Raw genomic sequence first — 14,872 nt, 5'->3', positions numbered from 1 at the left:
AATAGCCAAAAAACTGGAAACAACCCAAAAGTTCATCTAGAGACAGGATAACAAATTGTGGTATAGTCATACCATGGAATGCTACTCAGCAATTAAAAAAAAAAAAAAAAAAGAATGAACTGCTGATATAAGCAACACAATGGATTAACCTCAAAATCACTTTGCTGAGGGAAAGAAGCCAGACACAAAAGAGCACATACTGTAAGATTTCATATACACAAAGCCCAACAATCAATGAAATGAATCAGTAGGGACAGAAATCAGCAGCAATTGTCCATGAGGAGTTGGAACTGACTGGAAGGTGACATGAGAGAACATTTGGGGTAGTGAAAGCGTTCTGTGTCTTGGGTGGTGTGTTGGTTACACAGACATATGTATTTGTCAAAACTCACCAAACTGCACAATTAACATATGTGCATTTCACTCTGTATAAATTTTACTTCATTAAAAAATTCATCTAATTGTACCCTTAAGATATGTATTTTCTTGCTTGTAAATTATACTTATTTGTTACAAAAGCTTAAAAATGCAGTTACAGGCTATTAAATCTATAAATGCAGCAAAATCTACAAATCAAAATTGATATGGGGACAAACATAGTCAGAAGAAATTTTATAGCCTTAAATATATTCATTTTTAAAAATAGAAAATGGAAATGAATCTGAAAAATGGCAAAAAACAAGATGAGAAAAACCTAAGAGATCAAGAGAAATTATTAGAAAATAAAAATAGATTTGATAAATACATCCAAGAGCTAATGTCTTTGCAAACATCAATAAAATGGACAAGCCTCTTGCAGATTTAAACAACAGAAAACACATTCAAAACATTAAAAGCAAGAATTAGGCTTTATTCACAGATATAGAAGTATGTTATAATGGTGTAAGAAATTTAAACACAGTAATCTAAGCTAAAAATCCTGAAAATAAGGATGAGACACGGATTTTCTAAAAACACATAAACTTAAATGACTTGAGAAAATAGTTCATCTGGGTATCAATAACCATGGGAGAAGTTGAAATTTTTGCCTAAGAAATAACTCCAAAAGCTGTATCATGTCCAGACAATTTTACAAGTGAGTCCTATTGAAGCTTCAAGGAAAGATAATTAACATGCGATTTAAATTGTTCCAGAGCAGAGAAAAAGATGGCACACTTCCAATTCATTTTCCCAAACCACCAATACTCTAATACCAAAGCCCACACATAAATACAGCACAAAAAAGGAAATCACAAACTAATCTCACTATTAATATAAATAACATGCTAATCCACTAGCATGTTAAAAACACCAGTCAATTAATTAGTCACATCAATACCTCTGAAGATTAAAAATAATTATTTCAATAATTGCAAAGATTAAAAATAATTAAAATGAAAGCAATATTAAAATAAATACAAAAGCTGCCTGAAAATAGAGGAAAACTTCCTTAATCTAATAGAGAATAGTTATTGCATATTGACAGCCAATATTATGGTTAATGATAAAATGCAGAGTGCACTCTCACTAAATTCAGGAAGAAGAGCAGTGTGCTCATTACTCTTTTGCATTTTTCTGTAAGTTATAGCCAATGTAATGAAGGACAATAATTTTTTAATTGATGGTTTTTTATTAATTATTACAGATACATAATAGTTACACACATTTATGTAGTACATGTGATATACTGATACAAGCATACAATGTCTAATGATCAAATCAGGATAATTGGGATCTCTATCACCTCAAGTATTTATCATTTTTTTGTGTTAGAAACATTCCAATTCCATTTGTTCAGTTATTTTAAAATATACAATAAATTATTGTTAAATGGGGACAAATGTGTCTCTATTTTCAAGTGATTCTTCTCTATACGGAAAAACCAGAGTAAATAAAATGAAAATGTACTAGTAGAAGTCAGTAAGATAACTAGTTTAAAAAGATACAAAAATCAGCAATATAGATATAGATATTGACATCGATACAGAAAATAGATAGACATAGATCTCAACAGTAATCACTTAAGAAATTTAACAGGAAAAAAGTTCCATCTTTAACAATAATCAGGAACATGCAATACATAAGAAACATCCTAACAAGAAATGCAAAACGTCTTATATAATGAAAACTACCAAATTTCACTGAGGCCCAGAAAAGAAAACATGTTTATTAGTATGTTTAATAACATAAACATAAGGCAATTTAAATGAAGATACCAATGAAATGCTTAAGAAGTAAACTCAGTGATTTCAATGTTCATGTGAAAGAATAAACAAGTTATAACTGACATAAATTATTTTAAACAATGCTTAATAGCATAATAAAATATGTGGAATATCTCTGTGTTTTACCAAATACAGTTATGCATTGCTTAATAACAAGGATATATTCTGAGAAATGCATCAAGCAATGTTGTTGTACAAGAGTGTACTTACACAAACCTAGATGGCATAGCCTACCACACACCTAGGCTATATGATATTGCCTATTGCTCCTAGGCTACAAACCTGTACAGCATTTATCGTATTGAATACTGTAGGCAACTGTAACACAATGATAAATATTTGTGTATTTAAACATATCTAAATATAGAAAAAGTACGGTAAAAATATAGTATAAAAGATAAACAATGGTACACCTGTATAGGGTACTTACCATAAATGGAGCTTGCAGGACTGGAAGTTGCTCTGACTGAGTCAGTGAGTGGTGAGTAAATGCGAAGGCCTAGGACATTATACACACTATTATAAAGTTTATAAACATTTGCACTTGCTGTACGAAAACACTTTTTTCTTTATATCTTTATAAGCTTTCTTCTAATTTTAAATTATTTTTCTTTTTAAATTTTGCTAAAAATTAAGACGCAAACACACACATTACTCTAGGCCTACACAGGGTCAGGATCATCAATATCACTGTCTTCCACCTTCACATCCTGTCTGACAGTGAGGTGCACAGCAGCAGTAACATGGGCGGGGGGGGTCATCTCCTATAATAACAATGCCCTCTTCTGGAATACCTCCTGCAGGACCTGCCTGAGGCTGTTTTAATAAGTAGAAAAAGTATACTCTGAAATAACAATAAAAAGTATCATATAGTAAATACATAAACCAGTAACATAATCGTTTATTATCATTATCAATAATGTACCATACATAATTGTGTATGTTATACTTTTATATGACTGGTAGCACAGGTTTGTTTACACCAGCATCAGCACAAAGACATAAGTAACATTACACTACAATGTTATGACAGCTACTACATCACTAGGCAATAGGAATTTTTCAGCTCCATTATAATCTTAAGAGACCACCATCACATATGTGGTCTGTTGTTCATCAAAACATTACACAGCAGGTGACTATCAAAATGTACTATAAAGACACGCATATTAGAGTAATTGGGTATTGTAATAGGGATAGAAAATCAAGAATCAGAACCAATTATATATAACAACTACTTCTATGATTAAAAAACAAAACAAAACAAAATGTTGAGGAGGTGGAACCAAATGGCCAAATGGAAGCCTCCTGTGATCCTCCCCACTGCAGAAACAACAAATTGAACAACTATCCATACAATAAAGAACCTAAAGAACCAAAAATCAGATGAGGGATATCACAGTACCTGGTTTTAACATCATATTAAGGAAAGAGAAACTGAAGAGGGTAGGAAAGACAGTCTGGAATTGCCTATGCCACCCCTTCCCCAGCAGCAGTGGCATGGCATAGAGGGAAAATCTGTGCACTTGGGAAGGGAGAGCACAGTGATTGTGGGACATGGCATTGAAACTAAGTCCTGCCCTGGAAAGCAACATGGGACAGAACTCAGCTGGCACCCACAGAGGGAGCATTTAGACCAGCCCTAATGAGAGGCAAGTTGTCCATCCCAGAAATAAGGACCTGAGTTCCAGCAAGACCCACCACCATGGGCTAAAAAGCTCTGGGGTAGGGTCCTAAATTAATTAGAAAGGCAATCTAGGCCAAAGGGATTGCAACTCCTGGGCAAGTCCTGGTGCTATGCTGGGCTTGGAGTCAGCTGACTTGGGGTGCACATGACCAAGTGAGATACCAGCTGCTGTGGCCAGGAGAGTGCTTGTGTCATCTGTCTCCCAACCCCAAGCAGTGCAGCTTGCAGCTCCAGGAGAGACTTATTTCCTGCGCTCAAGGAGAGGACAGAGACGAGTAAAGAGGACTTTGTCTTGCAACTTGGAAACCAGATGAGCCACAGTAGGATAGGGCACCAGGCAGAATCCTACAGCCCCCATTCCAGATCCCAGCTCCCAGACATTTCTAAACACACCCTGGGGAATAAGGGAACCCCTTGCGTTAAAGTGAAAGACCTAGTCCTGGTGAAATTCATCGTCTACTAACTAAAGAGCCCTTAGGCCCTGAATAAGCTAATAGTAGTCAGGCAGTACTCACTTCAGGCCTTGGGTGAGACTCAGAGCCATGCTGGCTGCAGGTGTGACCCAGCACATTCTCAGCTGTGGTGGCTATAGGAAGATACTGCTTCTGCTTGAGGAAAGAAGGAAGAGTAAAGGGGACTTTGTTTTGCAGCTTGGGTACCAACTTGGTTACAGTGGGGCAGAGCACCAAGTGGGCTCCTGGGGTAGGGGCGGCCATGAGGAGAGACCCTTCTGCTTGAGCAAAGAGTGGAGAAAACTTTTGTCTTGTGGTTTGGGTCCTGTTCAGCCACAGTAGAACAGAGCACTAAGGTTCTCAACTATAGGCCCGGGCCCCTGAATGGCATCTCTCGACCCACCAGCAGCCAGAGAGAACTCACTGCCCTGTGAGGAAGGATGTAAGCCTGGCTGGATTTCCCACCTGCTGACTGTAGAAGCTCTTGAACCTTGAGTGAACATAGGCAGTAGCCAGGCAGTGGTCACTGCAGGCCTTGGGTGAGACCCAGTGCTGTGCTGGTTTCAGGTCTGATCCAGCACCGTCCCACTGGTGGTGGCCACAGAGGTGCTTGTGTCACTCCTCCCCCAGCTCCAGGCAACTCAGCATAAAGACAGAGACTTTTGTTCGCTTGGGTGAAAGTAAAGGAAGAGAACAAAAATGTCTGCCTGGCAATCCAGAGAATTCTCCCAGATCTCACCCAAAACCACCAAGGTAGTACCTCTGAGTCTGCAAGAGCCACAGTATTACTGGGTTTAGGGTGTGCCCTAAAGCCAGTATGGTTGCAGTGACCAAAGACTTACATCACAACACACAAGTCCCTCCGAGCACCTGGAAAGCCTTCCCAAGAAGGACAGGTGCACACAAGCCCAGACCATGAAGACTACAATAAATACCTAACTCTTCAATGCCCAGACACTGAAGAACATCCACATGCGTCAAGAACATTCAGGAAAACATTAACTTACTAAATAAACTAAATACACCAGTGACAAATCCCAGAGAGGAAGAGATACGCGACCTTTCAGACAGAGAATTCAAAACAGCTGTTTTAAGGAAGCTCAACAAAATCCAGGATAACAGAGAAGAAAGTCAGAATCATATCAGATACATTGAACAAAGAGATTGAAATAATTAAAAAGAATCTAGCAGAAATTCTGAAGCTGAAAAAGGCAATTGGTCATTGAAGAATGCATCATAGTCTCTTAGTAGCAAAATGATCAAGCAGAAGAAAGAATTAGTGAGTTTGAATACAGGCTATTTGAAAATACACAGCCAGGGAGACAAAAGAAAAAAAAGAATAAAAAAGAAGAAAGTATGCCTACAACATCTAGAGTCTCAAAAGAGCAAATCTAAGAGGTATTAGCCTTAAAGAGGAGGTGGATAAAGAGATAGGGGTAGAAAGTTTATTCAAAGGGATAACAACAAAGAACTTCCCAAACCTAGGGAATATATCAATATTCAAGTACAAAAAGGATATAAGATATCACGCAGATTTAATCCAAAGACGACGACCTCAAGGCATTTAATAATCAAACCCCCAAAGGTCAAGGATTTAAAAATGATCCTAAAAGCAGCAAGAGAAAAGAAACAAGTAACATATTATGGAGCTCTAATATGTCTGGCAGCAGACTTCTCAGTGGAAACCTTACAGGCCAAGAGTGAGTGGCATAACATATACAGTGCTGAAGGAAAAAACTTTTACCATAGAATAGTATATCCAGCAAAAAAATCCTTCAAATATGAAGGAGAAACTAAGACTTTCCCAAACAAAAGCTGAAGGATTTCATCAATACCAGACCTTTTCTATAAGAAATGATAAAGGGAGTTCTTCAGTCTGGAAAAAAAAAGGGGGTAAATGAGCAATATAAAATCATGTGAAGGTATTCATTATTAATAGTAAAAACACAGAAAAATACAGAATATTATAACACTGTAATTGTAGTGTATAAACTATATCATGAGTAGAAAGACTAAATGATGAACAAATAAAAAATAATAACTACAACTTTTCAAGACATAGTATACAGTATAAATAAAAACAATAAAAAGTTAAAAAGCAAGAAGATAAAGTGTAGTGTTCACATTAGTTTACTCTTGGCTTGTTATTTTGTTGTTTGCACAATCAGTGTTAAGTTGTCATCGGTTCAAAATGATGGGTTATAAGATATTATTTGAAAACCTCACAGTAACAAATCAAAAAACATACAACAGTTACACAAAATAAAAAGCAAGAAGTTAAAACATACCACCTGAGAAAATCACCTTCACTAAAAGGAAGACATGAAGACGGGAAAGAAGGAAGAGAAGACCAGAAAGTAACCAGAAAACAAATAACAAAATGGCAGGAGTAAGCCCTTGCTTATCAATAATAACATTGAATGTAAATGAACTAAACTCTTCAATCAAAAGTAACAGAGTGGCTGAAAGGATAAAAACAAAAAGACAAAATAATCTGTTGCCTACAAGAAACATACTTCACCATAAGACATACATAGACTGAAAATAAAGGGACGGAAAAGGACATTTCATGCTAATGGAAACCAAAAAAGTTTTTAAGTATAGCAGGAGTAGCTATACTTATATCAAATAAAATAGATTTCAAGACAAAAACTATAAAAAGAGACAAAAAAGGGCATTATATAATAATAAAATGGTCAATTCAGAAAGAGGATATAACAATTGTGAATATATATGTACTCAACATTGGAGCACCCAGATATGTAAAACAAATATTATTAGAGCTAAAGAGAACAAAAATCCCAATACAATAATAATTGGAAAATTTAACACCCCAATTTCAGCATTGGACAGATCATCCAGACAGAAAATCAACAAAGAAACATTGGACTTAGGCTGGGTGCAGTGGCTCATGCCTGTAATCCCAGCACTTTGGGAGGCCAAGGCAGGCGGATCACGAGGTCAAGAAATTGAGACCATCCTGGCTAACACTGTGAAACCCCGTCTCTACTAAAAATACAAAAAAATTAGCCAGGCATGCTGGCGGGTGCCTGTAGTCCCAGCTACTTGGGAGGCTGAGTCAGGAGAATGGCGTGAACCCAGGACGCGGAGCTTGCGGTGAGCCGAGATCGTGCCACTGCACTCCAGCCTGGGCGATGGAGCAAGACTTCGTGTCAAAAAAAAAAAAAAAGAAAAAGAAACATTGGACTTAATCTGCACTACAGATCAAGTTGACCTAACAGATATTTAGAGAACATTTCATCCAATGCCTACAGAAAACACATTCTTCTCAGCACCTGGATAATTCTCAAGGATGGACCATATGTTAGGCCACAAAAAAGCCTTTAAAGACTTTTTAAAACTGAAATTAGATCAAGTATCTTTCTGAAAACAATGGAATAAAACTACAAATCGATAACAAGAGGGATTTTTGGAAACTATACAAATACACGAAAATTAAACAATATGCTCTTAAATAATAAAGATCAGAGCAGAAATAAAATTCAAACAAAAAATACAAAATATCAACAAAATGGAAAGTTGATGTTTTTATTTTATTTATTTTATTATTATTATACTTTAAGTTTTAGGGTACATGTGCACAATGTGCAGGTTTGTTACATATGTATACATGTGCCATGTTGGTGTGCTGCACCCATTAACTCATCATTTAGCATTAGGTATATCTCCTAATGCTATCCCTCCCCCCTCCCCCCACCCCACAACAGTCCCCAGAGCGGGATGTTCCCCTTCCTGTGTCCACGTGTTCTCATTGTTCAATTCCCACCTATGAGTGAGAACATGTGGTGTTTGGTTTTTTGTCCTTGCAATAGTTTGCTCAGAATGATGGTTTCCAGCTTCATCCATGTCCCTACAAAGGACATGAACTCTTCATTTTTTATGGCTGCGTAGTATTCCATGGTGTAGATGTGCCACATTTTCTTAATCCAGTCTATCATTGTTGGACATTTGGGTTGGTTCCAAGTCTTTGCTATTGTGATTAGTGCCTCAATAAACACATGTGTGCATGTGTCTTTATAGCAGCATGATTTATAATCCTTTGGGTATATACCCAGTAATGGGATGGCTGGGTCAAATGGTATTTCTAGTTCTAGATCCCTGAGGAATTGCCACACTGACTTCCACAAGTTTACAGTCCCACCAACAGTGTAAAAGTGTTCCTATTTCTCCACATCCTCTCCAGCACCTGTTGTTTCCTGACTTTTTAATGATCGCCATTCTAACCGGTGTGAGATGGTATCTCATTGTGGTTTTGATTTGCATTTCTCTGATGGCCAGTGATGATGAGCATTTTTTCACGTGTTTTTTGGCTGCATAAATGTCTTCGTTTGAGAAGTGTCTGTTCATATCCTTCGCCCACTTTTTCATGGGGTTGTTTTTTTCTTGTAAATTTGTTTGAGTTCATTGTAGATTCTGGATATTAGCCCTTCGTCAGATGAGTAGGTTGCAAAAATTTTCTCCCATTCTGTAGGCTGCCTGTTCACTCTGATGGTAGTTTCTTTGGCTGTGCAGAAACTCTTTAGTTTAATTAGATCCCATTTGTACATTTTGGCTTTTGTTGCCATTGCTTTTGGTGTTTTAGACATGAAGTCCTTGCCCATGCCTATGGCCTGAATGGTACTGCCTAGGTTTTCTTCTAGGGTTTTTATGGTTTTAGGTCTAACATTTAAGTCTTTAATCCATCTTGAATTAATTTTTGTATAAGGTGTAAGGAAGGCATCCAGTTTCAGCTTTCTGCATATGGCTAGCCAGTTTTCCCAGCACCATTTATTAAATAGGGAATCCTTTCCCCATCGCTTGTTTTTGTCAGGTTTGTCAAAGATCAGATAGTTGTAGATATGCGGCATTATTTCTGAGGCCTCTGTTCTGTTCCATTGGTCTATATCTCTGTTTTGGTATCAGTACCATGCTGTTTTGGTTACTGTAGCCTTGTAGTATAGTTTGAAGTCAGGTAGCGTGATGCCTCCAGCTTTGTTCTTTTGGCTTAGGATTGACTTGACAATGTGAGCTCTTTTTTGGTTCCATATGAACTTTAGTTTTTTCCAATTCTGTGAAGAAAGTCATTGGTAGCTTGATGGGGATGCCAATGAATCTATAAATCACCTTGGGCAGTATGGCCATTTTCACGATATTGATTCTTCCTACCCATGAGCATGGAATGTTCTTCCATTTGATTGTATCCTCTTTTATTTCATTGAGCAGTGGTTTGTAGTTCTCCTTGAAGAGGTCCTTCACGTCCCTTGTAAGTTGGATTCCTAGGTATTTTATTCTCTTTGAAGCAATTGTGAATGGGAGTTCACTCATGATTTGGCTCTCTGTTTGTCTGTTATTGGTGTATAAGAATGCTTGTGATTTTTGCACATTGATTTTGTATCCTGAGACTTTGCTGAAGTTGCTTATCAGCTTGAGGAGATTTTGGGCTGAGACGATGGGGTTTTCTAGATATACAATCATGTCATCTGCAAACAGGGACAATGTGACTTCCTCTTTTCCTAATTGAATGCCCTTTCTTCCCTTCTCCTGCCTGATTGCCCTGGCCAGAACTTCCAACCCTATGTTGAATAGGAGTGGTGAGAGAGGGCATCCGTGTCTTGTGCCAGTTTTCAAAGGGAATGCTCCCAGTTTTTGTCCATTCAGTGTGATACTGGCTGTGGGTTTGTCATAGATAGCTCTTATTATTTTGAGATACGTCCCATCAATACCTAATTTAGTGAGAGTTTCTAGCATGAAGGGTTGTTGAATTTTGTCAAAGGCCTTTTCTGCATCTGTTGAGACAATCATGTGGTTTTTGTCTTTGGTTCTGTTTATATGCTGGATTACGTTTATTGATTTGCATATGTTGAACCAGCCTTGCATCCCAGGGATGAAGCCCACTTGATCATGGTGGATAAGCTTTTTGATGTGCTGCTGGATTTGGTTTGCCAGTATTTTATTGAAGATTTTTGCATCAATGTTCGTCAAGGATATTGGTCTAAAATTCTCTTTTTTTGTTGTGTCTCTGCCAGGCTTTGGTATCAGGATGATGCTGGCCTCATAAAATGAGTTAGGGAGGATTCCCTTCCCTCTTTTTCTATTGATTGGAATAGCTTCAGAAGGAATGGTACCAGCTCCTCTTTGTACCTCTGGTAGAATTCGGCTGTGAATCCATCTGGTCCTGGACTTTTTTTGGTTGGTAAGCTATTAATTATTGCCTCAATTTCAGAGCCTGTTATTGGTCTATTCAGAGATTCAACTTCTTCCTGGTTTAGTCTTGGGAGGGTGTATGTGTCGAGGAATTTATCCATTTCTTCTAGATTTTCTAGTTTGTTTGCATAGAGGTGTTTATAGTATTCTCTGATGGTAATTTGTATTTCTGGAGGATCAGTGGTCATATCCCCTTTGTCATTTTTTATTGTGTCTATTTGATTCTTCTCTCTTTTCTTCTTTATTAGTCTTGCTAGTGGTCTATCAATTTTGTTGATCTTTTCAAAAAACCAGCTCCTGGATTCATTGATCTTTTGAAGGGTTTTTTGTGTCTCTATCTCCTTCAGTTCTGCTCTGATCTTAGTTATTTCTTGCCTTCTGCTAGCTTTTGAATGTGTTTGCTCTTGCTTCTCTAGTTCTTTTAATTGTGATGTTAGGCTGTCAGTTTTTTATCTTTCCTGCTTTCTCTTGTGGGCATTTAGTGCTATAAATTTCCCTCTACACATTGCTTTGAATGTGTCCCAGAGATTCTGGTATGTTGTGTCTTTGTCCTCGTTGGTTTCAAAGAACATCTTTATTTCTGCCTTCATTTCGTTATGTATCCAGTAGTCATTCAGGAGCAGGCTGTTCAGTTTCCATGTAGTTGAGCAGTTTTGAGTGAGTTTCTTAATCCTGAGTTCTAGTTTGATTGCACTGTGGTCTGAGAGACAGTTAGTTATAATTTCTGTTCTTGTACATTTGCTGAGGAGTGCTTTACTTCCAACTAGGAAAGTTGATGTTTTCAAAACATAAACAAAATTGACAAACGTTTAGCTCAACTAAGAAAAAAAGAGAGAAGACCTAAATAAATAAAGAAGAAAAAGGAGACATTAAAACCAAAACTACACAAATGCAAAGGATCATTAGAGGCTACTATGAGCAACCACATGCCAATAAATTGGAAAACCTAGAAGTAACTGATAGATTCCTAGGCACTTAAAACCTCCCAATATTAAGTCATGAATAAATCCAAAACCTAAACAGGCCAATCACAAGTAATAATATTGAAGCCATAATAAAAAGTCTCCCAGCAAAGAAAAGCCCAGGACCTGATGGCTTCATTGCTGAATTCTCCCAAGTGTTTAAAGAATGAATAGCAATCTTACTCATACTATTCCAAAAAATAAAGGAGGTTAGAATACTTCCAAACTCATTCTATGAAGGCTGTTTTACTCTGACACCAAAACCAGATCATAATATATCAAAAAAGGAAAGCTAAAGGTCAATATCACTGATAAACATTGATGCAAAAATCCTCAACAAAATACTAGCAAACCGAATTCAACAACACATTAAAATGATCATTCATCATAACCAAGTGGGATTTATCCCAGGGACGCAAGGATGGCTCAACATATGCAAATCAATATGATATATCATATCACATACAAAAACCATACGATCACTTCAATTAATGCTGAAAAAGCATTTGATAAAATTCAACATCCCTTCATGATAAAAACCCTTAAAAAAACTGGGTATAGAAGGAACAGACCTCAACACAATAAAAGTAATGTGCCACAGACCCATAGCTAGTATCATACTGAATGGAGAAAATCTTAAAGCCTTTTCTCTAAGATCTGGAACAAGACAAGTATGCCCAGTTTTACAACTGTTGTCCAACATAGGATGGGAAGTCCTAGCTAGAGCAATCAGACAAGAGAAACAAATAAAAGGCATCCAAACTGGAAAGGAAATTTTATAGAAATTAGAAAGGAAGAAGTCAAATTATCCTTGTTTGCAGATGATGTGAGCTTGTATTTGGAAAAACCTAAAGACTCCACCAAATAACTATTAGAACTGATACGAAAATTCAGTAAACTTGCAGGATACAAAATCAACATACAAAAATCAGTAGCATCTCTGTATACCAATAGTAAACAATCTGAAAAAGAAATCAAGGAAGTAATTCAATTTACAATAGTTATAAATAAAATTAAATACCTAGGAATAAATTTAACCAAAGAAGTGAAAGCTCTCTATAATGAAAACTATAAAACACTGATGCAAGAAACTTTTTTCATACAAAAATGAAAGATATTCCATATTCATTGACTGGTAGAATCAATATTGTTAAAATGTCCATACTGCCCAAAGCAATCTTCAGATTCAATGCAATTTCTATCAAAATACCAGTAATATTCTTCACAGAAATAGAAAAAAAAATCCTAAAATGTACATAGAACCACAAAGAAGACCCAGAATAGCAAAGCTATCATGAGCAAAAAGAACAGAACTGGAGAAATCACATTGCCTGACTTCAAGCTATACTACAGACGTATTGTAAACAAGACAGCATAGTACTGGCATAACAAGAAACACACAGACCAATAGAACAGAATAGAGAACCCAGAAACAAATCCATACATCTACAATGAAGTCATTTTTGACAAAGGTACCAAGAATATACATTGGGGAAAGGACAGTCTCTTCAATAAATGATGCTGGGAAAACTGGATATCCATATGCAGAAAAATGAAACAACCCCTATCTCTCACCATAAACAAGCATCAAATCAAAATGGATTAAACATTTAAATCTAAGACCTCAAACTATGAAACTACTAGAAGAAAACAATGGGGAAACTCTCCAGGACACTGGAGTAGTCAAGGATTTCTTGACTATAATACATAATCACAGGCAACCAAGCAAAAATGGACAAATGGGATCATATCAAATTATAAAGCCTCTGTACAGCAAAGGAAACAATCCACAAAGTGAAGAGACAACCCACAGAATGGAAGAAAATATTTGCAACCTACTCACCTGACAAGGCATTAATAACCAGAATATATAAGGAGCTCAAATGTCTCTATAGGAAAATATCTAATAATCCAATTTAAAAATGGGCAAAAGATATGAACAGACATTTCTACAAAGAAGACATACGAATGGCAAACAGGTATATGAAAACATGCTCAACCTTATTGATCATCAGAGAAATGCAAATCAAAACTACAGTGAGCTATCACCTTACCCCAGTTATAATAAAATGGCTTTTATCCAAAACACAGGCAATAACAAATGCTGGTGAGAATGTGGAGAAAAAGGAACCCTTGTACGCTGTTGGTGGGAATGTAAATTAGTACAACCACTATGAAGAAAAGTTTGGTAGTTCCTCAAAAAAACAAAAATAGAACTATCATACAATCCAGCAATTCCACTGCTAAGTATATACCCCCAAAAATGGAAATCAGTATATTAAAGAAATATCTGCACTCTCATGTTTATTGCAGCACAATAGCCAAAAGTTAGGATCAACCTAAGTGTCCATCAACAGATGAATGAATAAAGAAAATGCAGTACATATACACAATGGAGTACTATTTAGCCGTAAAAAAGAATGAGGTCCTGTCATTTGCAACATCAGGGATGGAACTAGAGGTCATTATGTTAAGTGAAATAAGCCAGGCACGGAAAGAAAAACTTCACATGTTCTCACTTACTTGTGGGAGCTAAAAACTTAAAACAATTGAACTCATGGAGATAGAAGGATGGTTACCAGACACTGGGAAGGGTAGTGTGTTTGGGGAGTGGGGATGATTAATGGGTACAAAAATACAGTGGATAAATAAGATTTATTATTTGATAGCACATCAGGGTGACTACAGTCAACAATAATGTATTGTACATTTAAAAACTAGAATGGCCAGGCGTGGTGGTTCACGCCTGTAATCCCAACACTTTGGGAGGCCGAGGTGGGAGGATCACTTGAGGTCAGGAGTTCGAGACCAGCCTGGCCAACATGGTGAAACCCCATCTCTACTTAAAAAAAAAAAAAAAAAAAAAAAGACAAAAATTAGCCAGGCGTGATGGTAGGCACCTGCAATCCCAGCTACTCAGGAAGCTGAGGCAGGAGAATTGCTTCCACCTGGGAGGTGGAGGATGCAGTGAGCCAAGATCGTGCCACTACACTCCAGCCTGGGCAACAGAGTAAGAGACTGTCTCAAAAAATAAAAATAACTAGAAATATATAATTGAATTGTTTATAACACAAGGGAAGTATAAATGTTTGAGGTGATGGATACCCCTTTTACCCTGATGTGTTTAATACACATTGTATGCCTATATCAAAATATCTCATATACCCCATAAATACATACACCTCTTATGTTACCACAAAAATTTGAAATTTAAAAAAATATCATTTGGAATCAAAACAACCCGCTCTGGGAGGAGGAGGAAGAGTTATTCCCATTTAGCAGAAAAGGACACTAAGGATCAAAGTGATAAATTGACTTGCTCTAAGTCACCCAGTTAGCACCCAGCTAGGAAATACTATTAAC

The 14,872-nt window shown here is 36.9% G+C and overlaps 1 long non-coding RNA gene across 1 annotated transcript in view; it reads right to left on the bottom strand.

Annotated features, from left to right (window-relative positions):
* Positions 1-2,628: 2,628 nt before the first annotated feature.
* LOC134807383 (uncharacterized) overlaps positions 2,629-14,872 on the bottom strand; it is a 30,256-nt gene continuing 18,012 nt past the window's right edge. Inside the window, exon 4 of the long non-coding RNA XR_010147678.1 lies at positions 2,629-2,703. This is a non-coding gene — a long non-coding RNA (uncharacterized LOC134807383). The remainder of the gene's footprint in view (positions 2,704-14,872) is intronic.

This window comes from Pan troglodytes, chromosome 9 (assembly GCF_028858775.2).
Source record: "Pan troglodytes isolate AG18354 chromosome 9, NHGRI_mPanTro3-v2.0_pri, whole genome shotgun sequence".
Taxonomy (NCBI): Eukaryota; Metazoa; Chordata; class Mammalia; order Primates; family Hominidae; genus Pan; species Pan troglodytes.
The sequence above is the reverse complement of the archived record's forward strand: the minus strand, read 5'-3'. Positions and strand labels throughout refer to the sequence as shown.